Genomic DNA, 17,536 nt, shown 5'->3' with positions numbered 1-17,536 from the left:
GTTTCCAGGGACCCTATAGAAGCCCTTAAATGAAATGAGCATTCTGTGTTTTCATTGGAGAAGTTGTAGTCATGCTGCTGGGCCTAGTGTAGAAGGCTGATAAACCAAAAAAACCAAACCCACTGCCATTGAGTCAATTTCGACTCATCGTGACCCTATAGGACAGAGTAGAACTGTCCCACAGAGTTTCCGAGGAGTGCCTGGTGAATTTGAACTGCCGACCTTTTGGTTAGCAGCTGTAGCTCTTAACCACTATGCCACCAGGGTTTCCAGAAGGCTGATAAGGCTTTCTAATTACTAAGACCCTGTACCGCTATCACCTAGCTACCAAACAGAAAAATATGATTACTAGAGATAGCTTAGTGTTTGTTTTTAAAGCTCAGGAGAAGAGTCTAGCTTTGTTGGTTTTCTGTAGAAATTTCTGCTTTAGTTTGGCAGAGCTTTAGTTTGTAACTCTGAGGGCTCAGTTTAAAGTATATTTCTGCATATTGGTTTTTAATTCTTCTACGTTTTTTTCTTTTGGTTTGGTTTGATTATTTTTGGTTGTCATTTTTCGTCATTTTAGTTGCTACTGTATTTTGTTTTACATGTTTTATTGTTTGTCCTTGAACCCTAGGATGTGTTTTAAGGAAGATGCAGCTTTGAAAATGGAAGAAACAGAATGATGTATCTCGACCTTGCCCTTTCCATTTGTATCTTGCAGTGTGATAGTTTCAGTAATCTACCTAAACCACTTCGCAATTTTCAGTTTTTTTTGTTGTTGTTGAAAAATAAAAACCTTATAGAACTTTTTTTTTTGGTAGTTGTTTGTCTAAAAGATTTTTTTACTCTGCATATATTAACAGGATATTTTAGCTCATGTGATTTACATAGAGAAAGAGTAGTTAAAAATGGAAATATGTATTTAAAAATATTAGGAATAGTTTATTCTTCCCACACATTCATTTAATTTGTTTCTAACAAGGGGTTAGATTGTTGTGTTTATAGTAAAGTGGAAAATAGGTGGACTTTCTACCTGCTGATTAACTTAAAAATAAGTGTATGTTTGTGTACAGAACATGTGGCTGAAACTGTAAACTGCCCATTGATAGTGGTGTCCTTTATTGTCAGAGAGCATAGCAAGCAGTGGGACAGCAGCGACATCGTCATCTTGATATCTTTATTTGGTTCTATCAGCCTAAGTCCTAGGTTAACTAATTATTACAAGAAATAATTAGGGTATTTTCTCTGTTATTTTCTAGTATATTTAAAAACTTTTTTGAAATACGGGCTTCTTAAAATTTGTCCTCAACCATTTCCCCCATTTAAATATGCAGTAGTATTTTAAATCTGAAAAGGAAATGTATAGTTTAAATAGAACTGACGTATTTTAAATAAGCTAGCAGATAGCCCAAGGCAGTCAGTGCTTAATGTCTTAAAGATCTTTAGTACAGATTGTGTTGAATGCACTTTGACTTAATTAGCTTGGTGAATACTTACACCACTTAGATTTGTTTTCTCCCTGGAAAATAGAAATAATCTTTGTAATACATTTCTTTCAGCAAATATCATTTGGGCACATCCTATGGTGACAGTGGTTAAGAGTTACAGCTGCTAACCAAAAGGTCAGTGGTTCGAATCCACCAGCCGCTCCTTGTAAACCCCTTGGGGCAGTTCTCCTCTTCCCTGTAGGGTTGCTATGAGTCAGAATTGACACGGCAGCAAAGGGTTTTCGATTTTATGTACAAAACAGTAATAGAATTCAGGCTGTTCATGTGAACTAGGTGACGTTGTACAGGACTGACATTTACAGTTAAATTCTGAATTTGATCTTTCTTATACATGTCTGAATTAAACTATAAGATTTAAAAGTATTGAATAAGCTTTATCCAAAGAAAGTGTCACTTTTTACCAGTGTCAGTGGTATATAATTTAAAACTAGGCTTTATTCTATTATTTTCAAAGCTCTCAGTGATATCTCATTATTATTGGGGTTTAAGGTTCTTGCATTAATCTGTATCACAGCTTAATTAGTATAAAATCATATTCCTTCTCTGTTATTGTTGTTAGTTGCCATCTAGTCAGCTCTAACTCTTGGCGACCTTATATATATAACAGAACAAAACATTATCTGGTCCTGTGCCATCCTCACAGTTGTTGGTATGTTTGAGCCCATCGTTGTAGCCACAATGTTGATCCATCTCATGGAGGATTTCCCTCCTTGGACCTTCCACTTTACCAAATATGATATCCTTTTCTATTAATTGGTCTTTCCTGATGATGTGTCCAAAGTAAGCAATTAAAAATTTTTCATTTGGGAAACTTTTTTATAACTGAATGTAAAAATCTATAATAATAGAAGTTAATTCTTGCATAATACTTTGTGTCAAGAACTATTCTAAGTAGTTTCTGTATATTAACTAAAGAGTTAAGTAAGCACTTTTATTATCTCCGTATTACAGATGAGGAAATCAAGGCCAGAAGTTCCATAACTTGCCCAGAGCCCCACAACTAGTTAGCAGGAGAGCTGAATCTGAACTTAAGTCTTGCTGGCTCCATAGTTCATGATGTTTTTGTACAAGGGTCTACTAGTTTAGCGATTTCTTCCTTTACAGGATCGGGTTAAACATCCAATTTCTCTAAAGCACAAAAGGATACTGCCATTTGGTTGGGAACCTTAGAGGGAGGTTTCCCTGGTCATTTTTATTAATGCTGGCTTAAGGCAAATTACTAATCCTTTACTACCTATGTTTCTCTGGTGACAAAAATCATATATTAAGAGAGCAGAACAGGATCACACCCCCCCCCCCTTTTTAAGAAAATTTTTATGGAAGTCGATTTTTTTGGTTATTTGGAGAAAGACAGATTTTACTAAAATGTATTCTGTGTTGTTAAAATGTCTTACCCCTTGCAGTTAATTCTTTGCCTTTCTTTGATCTGCAGGGTATTAAATGAATTTATGCAGTAATCTTAAACTCTGAAATTTTGATGTCCTACATATGAATTTAACAACTTTGAAATATAAAACAGAAACTAAAACTGGAATTTCTGTGTTTGTGAAAGATGTATCAAGTAAGGTACTTCCTCTAGTCTCATTTCCAAATTTAGAAATTTATACAAAATTAAGTATGTTCGTATCTTTAGGACTACCATGTTTAGGGTAGTACAGTGAGACCTATGAGAGCTAGAACTTGAAGGGACTTCCTTGTCTTGGAAATTTTCCATCTTTGACGGGGTGCAGTGTTACTACTTTCTGTGTCAATTAAAAAAAACCGTTGCCGTCGAGTTGATTCCGACTCATAGCAACCCTATAGGACACAGTAGAACTGCCCCATAGGGTTTCCAAGGAGTACCTGGTGAATTTGAACTGCCAGCCTTTTGGTTAGCAGCTGAACTCTTAACCACTAAGCCACCAGGGTTTCCTGTCTCTCTATTAGTGGAAAATAGTTTCCCTCTACTGACAGATTTCTCCCTTACACAGGTTCTGGCTTTTGCAGGTTTTACTGTATATTTAAGTTAATGTTTTTCCTTTTATTTCAGAAAAGAGAAGGGTAACTTTCACAAACCCATTCCTTTTTTAATGAAAAATGCAAATAATAGTCTTTTAGAATATTATTGATTATATTAATGTCATTTTTTTCCTAAATAAAAATTGTTTAGTTGCACCTCTAAAAGAAAACGATTTTCTATTTGTTAAGTTGGGGTACAGCTTAATGCAAGTCTTAGATAACGATGTTATTGTCATTAGGTGCCATCCAGTTGATGCCGACTCCTAGCGACCCTGTGTACAACAGAACAAAATACTACCCAGCAGATAATGATAAGATTATGTTTCGGAATATTTTGAAAACAATTGAGAATTGTGGACTCTGGCTAACAGAAAAAAAAAAAAAAAATACTGCCGTTATTTCTGGTAAAAAGTGACAGAAATCTGCTTATTTTAATTTAGTATATTGACTCCTCTTATTTAATTCAGATTAATTAATCAAATATACTATTTTTGCAGTAACTTTTGTCTTGGTCCCCCCACCCCTTGGTGGGAAGAGTATTGTTATGGAGGTGAAAAGTGTAAGCTTTGCTGCGATGATTTACTTGTTACTTTGAGTGCTCTTTAATTTAAAACTTTAATTTTTGTTTGAAAAGCAACTCCTGTGTATAGGTTTGATAATCAGTTTCTTTTAAAAGCCTTTCACCTGAAATTTAATAACAGAAGTTACTGAATTTAGACAAATTGGTGGTTTTGGTGGTTTGTTGCTATCAGCACTGTCACTGTGGGAATAAATTAGAATTGTTATCTCTTAGGTGAAATTGAACTTTATTCTTTAGTTTCCATAGTACTTGAAAAAGATTTAGGTCAGATTCGCCTGTTGCTTTCCCTCCTCCTTTTTTCAGAAGAAGAGGAAATTTTAACTGAGCACAATGATGTTAATTTTCCCTATTAGATTGATGGTTTTAATATAATCTGTCATTGTTGATAGAATAATTTTAAAATGTGTATGATTTTTTTCCTTAGAATACTTCAGAAATTAGGGCTCATTTTAGATTTAAAAAAGTACATAAATGTCTTATAAAAACATTCTGAAGTAATCAGTGTATCACTTTACTGAGTTTTTCTCTCTTAAATATGTCAAATTTAGGCAACAACTTCTGTGATGATAATCTAAAATAAAGCAGAATTTTTCAAACCTCCTTTTCCTTTTCCCTGGTTCTTACATTTCTATAGATGAGAAAGCAGTGATTTTAGACAACACTGATGAATAAGTGTTCTTGGGAGTGAGAACCCAAGCTTTTGCATAGAGAATAGGCTATCTTTCATGTTAACCGAAACCAAAACCCGTTGCTGTCGAGTCAGTACCGACTCATAGCTACCCTATCATGTTGGTGAGGTGTTTAATAGCTAGAGGAACCAAAAATCTTTATCTCATGTCTATATACTTTCAGTTGTTATATATTTATTTACTCTCAGAACCTCACCTTCTGTGAAATTGTTTTTTGTTTGGAATAACTATGTTAAACCATTGATTCACTCTCAAGATTGGTTTTTATTTTTTCCCTTTTTTGTTCTCTTCCAGAAGCTTGCCTTTAAAAAGCTGTATTTTAGGAAACCACCAAAACACAGAAGGTTGTTTTGCATATAGTTTGAAGTGGCTGTTTTCCTCCATTTTGACTAGCTGGTTCTCTTTTAAGTGGCTTTCAAGCTTTTTTGACCATGGTTCACAATAGGTTATGCATTTAGCATTGTTACCTAGTACTCACACACATATATGTAAATATTAATTAATATTGAAACAGACATTTTGTGAAACAGTATTTACCTTTACTTATTGGTAGTCTACTATTTTCTATTCTGTTGTATTGTATTTCATTTAAAACAAAATGCTAGTTTCCATTCACTAAGTTGATGTGTATCTGCAGGTTGAAAAATTCTAGTGACTGCTAGATTTTTTTTTTCCAGTATTGTCTTTTTTTAATGGAAAGTGTTTGAGTTTTTATAATGGAAAATTTTTCTCTGAAAACAGTATCTTGATTCTGTTAAGATTCTAACCTAAGTAATTGTAGAGAACAATTGGGAGAGGAGAGCCCTATTGCCCTGGTTACAGTCACTGTCATCTTTGTTCTTTCCGGTGTCACAACCGTGATGAAGTCGAAAAATGCTTGGTCCCATTCAGAGCTTCTATCATTAGAAACTTTTGCTAGTTTCCTTCTAACGGTCAAAGTTTAGGTAGACTCAGTTGCCTTGCACAAGCTTTGCTTCTGCTCTTGGCATCTAGTCAAAAGGTTACAAAGCTGCTTTATTCTTCTTTCTTGTGGCCCCAATCCAGTCTTTGTAAACTAAGAAAAGAGAAGCGAGGAATAAAGCAGGTTGCTCATATGTATATGGTCAGGTGAAAGTAACAAGATTGAGGGAGGAATCATTTGGGTTTATGACAGTGAACTGCATTTATTGTCCTGATTCATTTCATGTAATCACAGAGGGGAAAAAGTGGAAGAGATCTTAGCTGCTCCTAGCCTGTCATTAGAGTGAGATAGAGTCAGCAGTCATATTCTTAACTATTATTATTTTTACTACCACCACCCCTTAACACTTAAGCACTTACTATGTGCCAGGCACTATCTAAAATACTTCACTTGTCTTAACTCATACTCACTTGAGAGGCCCGAGAGAAGGATGAGAATGAGAAAATTCACCTTCTTAGTCTGTCATTGCCCGGCTTGTGAATTCTGGCTGTTAGTGACTACAGCATGGCATGTTGTCCGTTTTTAGCTTGGTCAGCTTTTTTTTGCCTAAATTTTATTAATTTTTTTTTTGTTGTTGAGAATATACACAGCAAAACATATACCAATTCAACAGTTTCTGCATGTACAATTTAGTGACATTGATTACGTCTTTGGTCAGCTTTTTAAAATCATCAATACTGTATGTGGAGTCGGAATCAACTCGAAGGCAGTGGGTTTGGGTTTTTGTATGTGGTGTTTTCTTTATGAAGGACATAGCAGTGGCTTCAGAGCTGAGGCTTTGAAGCTAGGCTGCATGGGTTTGAATCCTAGCTTGGTAACTTACTAAGTGTATAACCTGGGCCAAGTTACTCTGTGCCTTAATTTTGACATCTGTAAAGTGGTGATGGAGCCCTGGTGGCGTAGTAGTTAAGAGCTAACCAAAATGTCAGCAGTTCGAATCTACCAGCCGCTCCTTGGATACCCTATGGGGGCAGTTCTACTCTTTCTTATAGGGTCACTATGAGTTGGAATCGACTTGAAGGTAATGGGTGTGGTTTTTGTTAAATGGTGATAGTAATAAATAGTCCCTTTATTGAGAGGCTTAAGTGAGTTGACATATGCATGTAAAGTGCTTAGAACAGTGCCTGACCAATAGAAAGCATTCCCTAAATGTTAGCTATTAATAGTATCAACTCACAGCTGGATCTCCGGAGTGCATTTGTGACTTGATGGGTTCTGCATATTTGCTGAGTAACAGGACTTGATTGCCCAAGAACTTGAAAACATCTTTCCTTTAGGACTGGTAGGAAAATTCTTAGGTACAGTATTTGGAATCAAAGCCAAGTAACAAAGAATATCAGGGTTACAGACCCAACTTTTTAATATCATCGTTATAAAAATATTTATTTTAATGGAGATCCTCGTAGGAATCTCCTGTTATTTGGACCTTAACCTTAATAGTTTTGCCCTGTAAGAAGCCAAGAGGAAACTAGTGAATTGACTTTCACCCAAGATCAGATCTCTTTCCTGAGTTTATCTTATGTCTAAGATATTTATTTACTTATTTTTTCTTTAACAGACACCGGGCAGTCTTCTAAGAGTTGGTAATTATTAAGTCAGCTTATCCTCATGACAAACCTATTAGAAGGGTAGTATTATCATTCCAGAAACCCTGGTGGTGTAGCGGTTAAGAGCTGTATCTGCTAACCTAAAGATTGGCAGTTTGAGTCTACCAGGTGCTCCTTGGAAACCCTGTAGGGTCGCTGTGAGTCGGAATCAACTCAGTGGCAACGGGCTTGGTTTTTTTGGGTTTGTTATTATTCCGGAGCTCTGGTGGCATAGTGGTTAAGAGCTTGGCTGCTAACCAAAAGGTCAGCAGTTGAAATCCACCAGCTGCTCCTTGAAAACCCTATGGGGCAATTGTATTCTGTCCAGTAGGATTGGTATGAGTCAGAACCAACGGACTTGATGGCACCCAACAACAACATCATTATTCCCGTTTTACAAATGAAGTAACTCTGAGATCCAGAAAAGTTAAATAACTTGTCTAAGATCCCACATAGCTGGTCAGTGTCAGAGCTGGATTTGAAGTTAAGCAGTCTGGTTCCAGAGCGTATGTTTCCAAAATACCTTATGCTTGTCAAAGTTGCCTCTTACAGAGATGAATTATGTTTTAAAGAGTAAAATAATGAGGGTTAAAACTTGCATTAGGTTCTTCACTCAGTGCTGAAATGATAACTGTGAAATTATGAGTGCTTTCTTTTTTATCTGATTTTTGAAGGAGGAAATAAATTCAGAGAAATAAACATTAATAAAAGAATTGAATTTAGGTCTTATAATCCTTTTAACAGCTGAAGGCATATATTTGTATCAAAAGACTGACTTCCCATTAGTATTGTAGATTTTATCTGAATACTGGAAAGCTGTTCAATATATAGAATTTTGACTTTAGGAAGTGGATGAAACAGGGTGCTAATTTTTCTATATAACTGGAAGCCACACACTTATAGACTGTTTTTGTTGGAGCATGACATGTGTCAGGCCACAGCAGTTACAGAAAAAATTTTGGTTCTCTTAGAAATGTTACCCCCACAGATGAAAGGAGGAAGAAAACAAAGTTTTGGAGACTGTAAGTTCTTTGGAGTCTGAATCTTCAAACATTAGAGAAATTCTTATGCTTTGTGACTTACAGGTTGCTGAAAACTGAAGAAAAATCCAAGGAGGGTTGGAAGGAATGTAGTCGAAGAACTGTTGGACTGTTACTAAGCTCCCCTTGACGTAGCTAAATCAGATTAACCCATCCTTTTTTAATAGTTTTTACTGTGGTTTTGGAATTTTTCCTTTGGAACACATCTCCCTGTTACATTATTAATTTTTACTACAGATTGATTTATAGACAACTTCAAAGGATGATTTTCCAAGAAGTAAAATCAGAAATTATACAAACAGTACTTCGTAGAGTATCTTTTTCTGATAAAATACTTTTCCTATTAAGAATTTGGTAGTCTGAATAACATTTTAAAAAATACTTTCTCAGAAAATTCGGATAGTATTTTGTTAAGTGTAACTTACTATAAATATTTGTAATATGTTAGTCAGTCATGCCTCTCAGAGTAGCCAGAAGAATTCACCAGTTTTACCACAGTCAGTTGGCTGGGCTGTTTATTTATGGAGGGAGTTAACCAATTTGGTGATGGCTTTTGTGTATCCAAGGGAAGGCCAGCGACAAGGTGTGGTTGGTTGTAATTTTTTTGGTTACAGAAATGTGATTTGCGCTGTTGTCTGAGTTGTGAGAGCTGAAAGGCTCTCTTAGTACTAACTTAAAGAGAGCCTTTAGGGAGGTCAGCTGAGTATAGGTCTGTTGGATATTTGTGTCTGCTTCAGCAGGACTCTGAGTAGAAAGAACTCTTAAATAGACATGTTAGAACGTATTTAAATGTTTTTTTTGAAAAGTACTGTGATGGATTGAAATGTGTCCCCCAAAAATATGTGTTGAAAGACACACAAGGCAGATGAATCTACAAGCCTAGGAACTCTAAGGATTGCTGGCAGTTAAACTGAAATGGGCGCAAAGAAGGACCTCGCTAGAGCCACGCCCTGAATTTGGACTTCTGTCCTCTTGAACTGTGAGAAAATAAATTTCTGTTCTTTCAAGTGGCCCACATACAGTATTTCTATTAATGGCAGCACTAGGTAATAAATCAAGAAGGGTTACCATTAGTTGATGAGACTTTGATGAACTTCTGAAAGATAGAAAATAGTGAGATTGCATTGATGGAGAGACTAGCAGAAGAAATCACAGTGGAACATATGTGTAGACATTCCAGAAAAGTACCAGACTCCTATGAAGGCTGGAAGGATGTCCAGAGCGTTCATCAGCTTCCTAGCCCTTGCTCCCGATTTTGAGCATCACTGGTAAAGCCCAGAGAAATGCTTTCCAAACACACTGAACAATCTGCCTGGGGAGGGCATGTATTTCCTTACAGTCTTTTCTTCACATAACATTTGAAACAAACAAACAAAAAAAAAAACCCATTGCCATCGAGTTGATTCTGACTCATAATGACCCTATAAAAAAACCAAACCCACTGATAGTGACCCTATAAAGAAACCAAACCCACTGCCGTTGAGTAAAACTGCCCCATAGGGTTTCCAAGGAGCAGCTGGTAGATTTGAACTGCTAACTTTTTGGTTAGCAGCCAAACTCTTAACCACTGAGCCATATGTAAATCAAGTCATTCTCTTGCTTGAAGCACCCACTGCCTTCCCAGACTCCTTATCATGTGTTATGAGACTGTGTGTGATCAGGCCTGACTTCCTACCACTCATTCGCATGCTAACTTTGCTTCAAGAGTACTGGCTTTCTTGTTCTCAAACATGCCAAGATATGGTGCTTTTCGATTTCTTTACACTTGTTGTTCCCTCCTGGAAAGCTCTCCCTCACATTTTCTTACAGCTCTCTCATTTTTATTATTCAGATCTCTGCTGAAATGTTACCACCTCAGAAATTATCAACCTCTCTGAAATATCCCTGCTGTAATCACTTCCTATTCTTTATTTTGCTTTATTTTCCATAATACTTATTGCTTAGCGAAATTGCATTGCCTTATTTTTCTCCCTATTAGAATATAAGTTCCTTGAGGCTGAAAAATTTGTGTTGCTCATCACTAAATCCTCAGTATCTAGACTATTACCTACACATGGTAGACACTCGGTAAATATTTTTTAAATGAATTAATGAGTTTTGTGCTTGAGAAAGAAGCAAGAACAGCCTGAAGCAACCATAGACCTCTACAACAAAAGCAGAGGAAGCCATCTAAAATACATCTGTTGGTCCTATCCTGTCCAGAGCAAAGGAGAATGAAGAAAACCAAAGACACAAACAAAATACTAGTCCAAAGGACTAATGGACCACGTGAACCTCAGTCTCCGTCAGCCTGATCCCAGAAGAACTGGATGGTGCCCGGCTACCACCACCACCTGCTCTGACAGGGATCACAATACAGTGTCCTGGATAGAGCAGGAAAAAAAGATAGAACAAAAATCAAATTCACATAAAAGACCAGACCTACTGGTCTGACAGAGACTGGAGGAACCCCCGAAACTGTGGCCCCTGGACACCCTTCTCAGAACAAAAGCTGCTCCCAAAGTACACCTTTTAGCCAAAGGTTTGACAAGCCTATAAAGCAAACAATAGCATACATGAGGAATATGCTTTTTAGATCAATCGAGTATACCAGACCAAATGGGCAACACCTGTCCAAAAGCAAAGACAAGAAGGCAGGAAGGGACAGGAAATGAATGAATGGAAACGGGAAACCCGGGGTAGAAAGGAGAGTGCTGACACATTTCGGGGGTTGTGATCAATGTCATAAAACAATTTGTGTATAAATTTTTGAATGAGAAACTAATTTACTCTAAACTTTTACCTAAAGCACAATTAAAAAAAAAAAAAAAAAAAGCAGTCATCTGCTAACTCCGGTGTTTCCCCCAAGTTAAAGCTATGGTAGTTACTCTCTAAAGTGAGAGTCCTGGCATAGAGAATAGCTATATCTCAGATAATTCATGTGATGTTTAGAAGAGACAGAGATTCATATCCAGAAAGCAAGTTACCTGAAGACACTGCCTAACATCACCGCTCTTCCACAGTCACTAGAGGTAAACAAATATAACTAGAACCTGCGTACATGAACAGATGAACAAAGATTCTCATCCACCATGAGAAAAAACTTTGTGAACTGATATCCAAGATTTACCAGTCACTTAAGGAAAATCAATTCTGTGAAAATAGAGGCACCAGATGCAACCAAAACTAAAGAAAATAGTGAATAGTGTAAACTGAAGATTTTAAAGATAAGCATTATTGGTAATTAAGGTGAAATAAAAAAGGAAATAAGAAATATGAATATTAAAATTTTAAAAATCAAAAGATGTACTGAATAGCAGCATAGCAAATTAATAAATATTATGATTGAACTGAAAGAGGTAAAATTCAATACAGAGGATGCCGGCAAAAATGGCAAAGTAAGGACCTCTTAAAATTCTGTCCTTCCTAAAAGCAATGAGAACATTGGCAAAAATTTCAGAATTAACTTTCAGAACTCTGGAAATTAACCAAAGACTTGAAGCAATCCAGGAGCATTTACTCTAGAAAAATGACTGAATCTTGGTAAGAACAGTAAATTTTGTGGTGTTTTAACTTGCCCTATTCTCATCTCTTCTCTCCTATCCACCCCACAGCTCCATGGTAGCCTTGAAAGCCAATAGCCCCCAATCATGGTGAAAACCAGCAGCCACTGGAAAGGGCAGAACAAGGTTGGAGTTTCTTCTTCAAAGCCCCATTCCTAGAGAATTGTCATTTTTTGACTGTCTGGTGATTCTCTGAAAGACCTCACTCACAAGGTTGTCTGTATTTGACCTGACACAGAGCTTGCCAGGGGTTTGTCAAAAACAATAGAGGCAATTATAGAACATTTCACCTGTGAAGAATGGTTGAGGTAAACAGTAGGCTAACCAAAAAGTGAAGAGGGCTTGAAGCACTCACTGATGAAGATTAGAGACTATACCCTTCAGTATGATTATACCTCAACATACAGCAAAATCTTCACAGCTGAATCAATAAACAACATCGTGATAAATGGAGAAAAGATTGATGTTGTCAAGGATTTCATTTTACTTGTATCCACAATCAGCACCCATGGAAGCAGCCATCAAGAAATCAAATGATGTATTGCATTGGACAGATCTGCAAAAGCCCTCTTTAAAGTGTTAAAAACCAAAGATGTCACTTTAAGAACTAAGGTGCACCTGACCCAAGCCATGGTGTTTTCAGTTACCTCATATACATGTGAAAGCTGCACATTAAATAAAGAAAAAAGAATTGATACCTTTGAATTTTGGTGTTGGTGAAGAATATTGAATATACCACGGACTGCCAGGGGAATGAACAAATCTGTCTTGGAGGAAGTACAGTCAGAATGCTCCTTAGAAGGAAGGATGGCAAGATTTCATCTCACTTAATTTGAACATCTTATCAGGAGTGACTAGTCCCTGGAGAAGACACCGTGCTTGGTGAAGTAGAGGGTAAGCAAAAGAGAGGAAACCCTCAACGAGATGGATTGACACAGTGGCTGCAACAGTGGGCAGAAGTATAGAAATGATTGTGAGGATGGCACAGGACTGGGCAGTGTATTGTTCTGTTGTACATAGGTTTGCTGTCAGTCAACACCAACTCTACAGCACCTAAAGACTACCAAAAAGCTTAAAAGGAAATGCTGGGGAATGAGCTGTCCTTAGCGGGACTTGAAAAGCTCTGATACAGCCCTGGGAATCTGTAAGTCCTCTCACACTCCCAGGGCTATGCACAGCTAAGGAGAAACCTAAGAAGGTACTAAATACTTACTTCTGTGCAAGCAGAAAGTGAAGGCCAAGGCAGGGTTGTAAACTGCTTGGCTGAGTATTGAAGGTATATCCCAACATGCACACAACCCTTGGCATCAAAAACTAGGAAATTTGTTCATTTCAGGCATATAAGTAAATCTGCCCAATCACTAGCTGACCAGTAAGCTGGTTAAAAGCTCGGCTGCTAACCAAAAGGTGGGGAGTTAGAATCTATCAGCTGCTGCCTGGAAACCCTACGGGACAGTTCTACTCTGTCCTGTAGGGTCGCAGTGAGTAGCAATCGACTCAACAGTAATGGGTTTGGTTTGGTTTGAAGCTGAGCACTGGCTTTAAGTGGCCACACAAAATATAGACTTTACAGAAGTGGTTCAGGGAAGTAACTAAGCAACAAAGAAACAAACAACAATAAACAGTAACAACAGCACACTGTGAGCAAGGAAGAACCTGATTTCTAGAAAAAGCCATATTAAACTAGTTTTCAACAAAAAATTATGAGCACTCAAACAAGAAATGATAGTATATACACAGGGAAAAAAGCAGTCAATAGAAGCTGTCTCTGAAGAAGCTCAGATGGACTCACTAGACAAAGACTTTAAATCAGCTATTTAAAATGTGTTCAAAGTGAAAGGAAACCATATCTAAAGAACTAAAGAAAAGTATGAGAACAGTATCTCACCAAATAGAAAATATTAATAAAGAGATAAAAATTACAAAAGAGAACCAAACAGAAATTCTGGAGTTGAAAAATACAGCTGAACTGAAAGATTCACTAGATGGGCTGAACCATGAATTTGATCAGTGAGAGCAAAGAATTAGCCAACTTCAAGATAAGTCCAATAAGCTACACATCGGAGAAGCTCAACAAACTCCGAGTAGAATAAACGCAGAGATCCACACCTAGACATGTTATAATCAGACTATTGAAAGACAAAGAGAGTATCTTGAAAGCATCAAGAGAGCAGGGACTCACCACTTTGAAGACAGTCTCAGTAAGATTAACAGCCAACTTCTCATGAGAAACCTTGGGGTCCAGAAGGCAGTGGAATGGCATTCACAGTACTAAAAGAAAATTCGGTGTAAAAGGACGAAAATAGAGTATGAGAGAAAAGCTAAGAGATTTGGAAGGAACTTTGACATCTGTTTTATAAGGCTCCAGAAGGCAAGAACACAAAGAGTGAAGAGGAGGAAATATAATTTTTTTTTTTATCTGTTATTTCAGAGCCTACAAAAAATGTCTTAAAATTAGTAGTGCTCAATGAGTGCCTAGCAGATTTAATTCTGGTGAAGTGGTAGAACTCCAAGAATAAAAGTGAAACCTTGAAAGCTTCCAGAAAGAAAACAACAGACAGTTTACCTACAAAGGAATGAGAATCAGCTTAGCATACAACTTTATAATGGCAACACTGTGTACTAGATGAAATATTCTCAACATTCTGAGGAAAAATTATTTTTAAGCCCAGCTAATTTTACTCTCAGATATGAAGGCAAAATAAAGACATTTGAAATGTAAAAGACCCAGAAAATTTACCACTCCCATTCTTTCAGAAAATACAAATGGAATTTAAGAAAGTGTGCTGTATTCCCTTGCCTTCTTCCAGGTCTCTGCTCAAGTGTCACCTGTCACCAGTGTCTTCAGAGAAGAGTTTCTTGTCTCCCATACCTAAAATTGTCTTCCTTTACACCTCCCCCCACCATTTTTCTTTATTTTCCTGCCCTATTTTTTTTTTCTTACCACTCCTTGAATAATTGATATTTGCTTGTTACCTGTCTCTTCAACTGGAATATAAACTCAGTGAGAGCAGGGACTTTTTTTTTTTTTTGTATAATGCTCTATCTCCAGTGAATAGTACATAATGGTGCTTAAATATTTCTTGAAATAATAAAGTAAATGACATAGATATCAGTCCTCTGCCAATCCATGGGAGAAAAATGTGGCAGTCTGTTTCCATAAAGATTACAGTCGAAACCATATTGGGCAGTTCTACTCTCTTCTGTAAAGTCACTGTGAGTCAGAATTGACTCATCGGCAACAGGTAGTATTTTTATGGAGTAAATCTCTGGAGAAAGAGGATATAAATGTATACTTTTTCAGCTCCATTGAACCAAAATGTTCTGCTTCCTAATATTGATCAACAGGAAGCTCATTGAGAGTAAACTGATTTGGATGACTTCGTTAAAGTATACGGTAGAATTCCACATTCTACAGAAAAGGATGAAATGACTACACACACACACATACACACGTAAAACCCTGTGCAAATAAACTTGACAGTCTGGACGAAAGTAATATTGTAGAAAAATGTTAGCAAATCTGGCCCCAGAAGACAGAAATTCAATAGACCAATAACAGTGAAGGAAATTAATAAATTTATCAAAGGGCCACCCCACAAAAAACTTTATACCCAGATGTTTTCATAGAGATATTATTTCAAGTAGCCAAATATTATGGATTGAATTCTGTCCCCCCAAAGTCATGTTGTAAATCTTAACCTGTGGTTATAATCCCATTTGGAAGTGGGTTGTCTTTGTTATGTTAATGAGGCAGAATAAGTATAAGGTGTGTCTTGAGTCAGTCAAAAGATATGAAAGGGACAAATTAAGGAAGCATAGATGGGGGTAGATGCCAAGTCACTAGGAGATCTCCAAAGAAGCAGGAAACAGAGGCTAAAGAGACAGGTTCTTCCCCTAAAGCTGACAGAGGAAGCCTTTCCCTAGGGCTGGCGGCCTGAATTCAGACTTCTAGCCCCTTAAGCTGTGAGAAAATAAATTTCTGTTTGTTAAAGCCATCCACCTGTGGTATTTTTGTTATGGCAGCATTACATAACTAAGACAGAATTTGGTACGAGAAGTGGGGGTGCTGCTCTAACAAATACCGACAATGTGGAAGTGGTTTTGGGATTGGGTGATGGATAGAGGCTGGAAGAGTTTTAAGGTGCCAAATGTAAAAGCCTAGATTGCCTTAAAGAGATGGTAGAATTATGGATATCAAAGGCAGTTATGGCATGGGTTCAGAAGGAAGTGGGGAGAGGTATATCATCTTAGAGAATACATATGGTACCAGAAACAGAGTATTGCTAGAAATGTGGATGTTAAATATACTTCTGGTTAGGCGTTAAAAGGAAATGATGAACATGTGATTAGACAGTGGAAGAAGGCAATGCTTTTTATGCAGTGGCAAAGAACTTCCTTGGATTATGTTCAAATGTTTGGTGGAAGTTAGAACTAGTAAGTGGTGAACTTGGATATCTGGCTGATGAGATTTTTAAGCAAGACCTTAAAGGGGCCACGTGGTTTTTCCTTGTCAATTATAGTAAAATGCTAGAAGAGAAGGGCTTAAAAATGAACTGTGCAAAATGAAAACAGAACTTAAAGATTTGGAAAATTCTGTTGTACAAGCTAATGACACATGCTCTAGAATTTTTACCGAGGATGTGGCTACCCAATCTTTTGTTAAAGAGATTAAGCCTGTGATTGATGGATCTAATCAACTACCACAGCAGAAAACCCATCACCTTAGACTTCAGGGGTCAGAGACAGGACAAAAGGAAAGAAAGCTGTCTGCTTCTTGGAATTCTAAAGGCAGGGAACAGGCCAAAGGAGCTACATCTCTTGTCCTCCAAGCAAAGAAAAGGTTCAACCCTGGAGCAGCTCAGAGATCACCAGAACTGTTCTAAGGAGCACGAGATGCAGGACTTTCTTGGTTTCAAAGGGTGGGGCCACAGTCTCCTGGATTTCAAAGGGTTGAGCCATAGCTTCCTAGGTTTTAAAGAGTCAGATCTTCACCAACTTGGTTCTAGAGTGTGGACTGCAGTTAAGATCTGCCACGGGAATGGGGCCACTGCTTAAAGCTGAGGGGGCAGGACTGTCATGCCCAAAGGGCAGAAGTATGGAGCCTGCTGGGGCCAAGTGGGTGGGGTCACCACTCAAAGGAACTAGGAGAATGCCCCCCCCCCCCAAAGCTGAGGGAGCAGAGTTGCCATCTCAATGTGCCTGGACGGTGAAGCTAAAGCCCAGGGCTGAGAGACCTCCACCCAGAATCCAGGGGGCATTGCCAACACCCAGAGTCTGGAGGGTGGGGCCATTACCTAGATGGTGTCAGAGAAGAGAGGATTGTTTTCAGACCTTGAGAGCTAATGTAATGTATTCTGCTGATCTTTGGACTTGCTTGGTGCCTATTACCTCTTCTTTCCCTCCAATTTCTCCAATTTATAATGGGAATGTCTACCTTTCCACCATTGTACTTTGGAAACATAACTTGTAGTCTAGAGTCACAGGTTTACAGCTGAAGAACAGTTTTGCCCCAGGATGGAATATGCCTAAAGTCTCAACCATAGTTGATTTAGATGATTCAGAAGATGAGATTTTGGACTTGGTTGATTTAAGACTTTTGAGGTGACGTGATGGGGTGAATGTTTTGCATGTGGCAAGGACGTGAATT

The 17,536-nt window shown here is 37.6% G+C and overlaps 1 protein-coding gene across 9 annotated transcripts in view; it reads left to right on the top strand.

Moving 5' to 3' along the window:
* Positions 1-17,536, top strand: part of EYA3 (EYA transcriptional coactivator and phosphatase 3) — a 135,774-nt gene that overhangs the window by 38,520 nt on the left and 79,718 nt on the right. For 2 of the 9 annotated variants that reach the window (XM_023554416.2, XM_023554417.2), the window contains one exon: positions 11,938-12,012. The exons of 6 other annotated variants lie outside the window; for them this stretch is intronic. The gene's annotated coding sequence lies outside the window, so the exon portion shown is untranslated. Of the gene's footprint in view, positions 1-1,541; positions 1,605-11,937; positions 12,013-17,536 lie in introns of all 9 variants that reach the window. One more of the 9 variants, XM_064281569.1, reaches the window with a different exon arrangement.

The sequence above is a fragment of the Loxodonta africana genome, chromosome 3, assembly GCF_030014295.1.
Source record: "Loxodonta africana isolate mLoxAfr1 chromosome 3, mLoxAfr1.hap2, whole genome shotgun sequence".
Lineage (NCBI taxonomy): Eukaryota > Metazoa > Chordata > Mammalia > Proboscidea > Elephantidae > Loxodonta > Loxodonta africana.
Note: the sequence above shows the minus strand (reverse complement) of the source record. Positions and strands in the feature narration are given on the sequence as shown.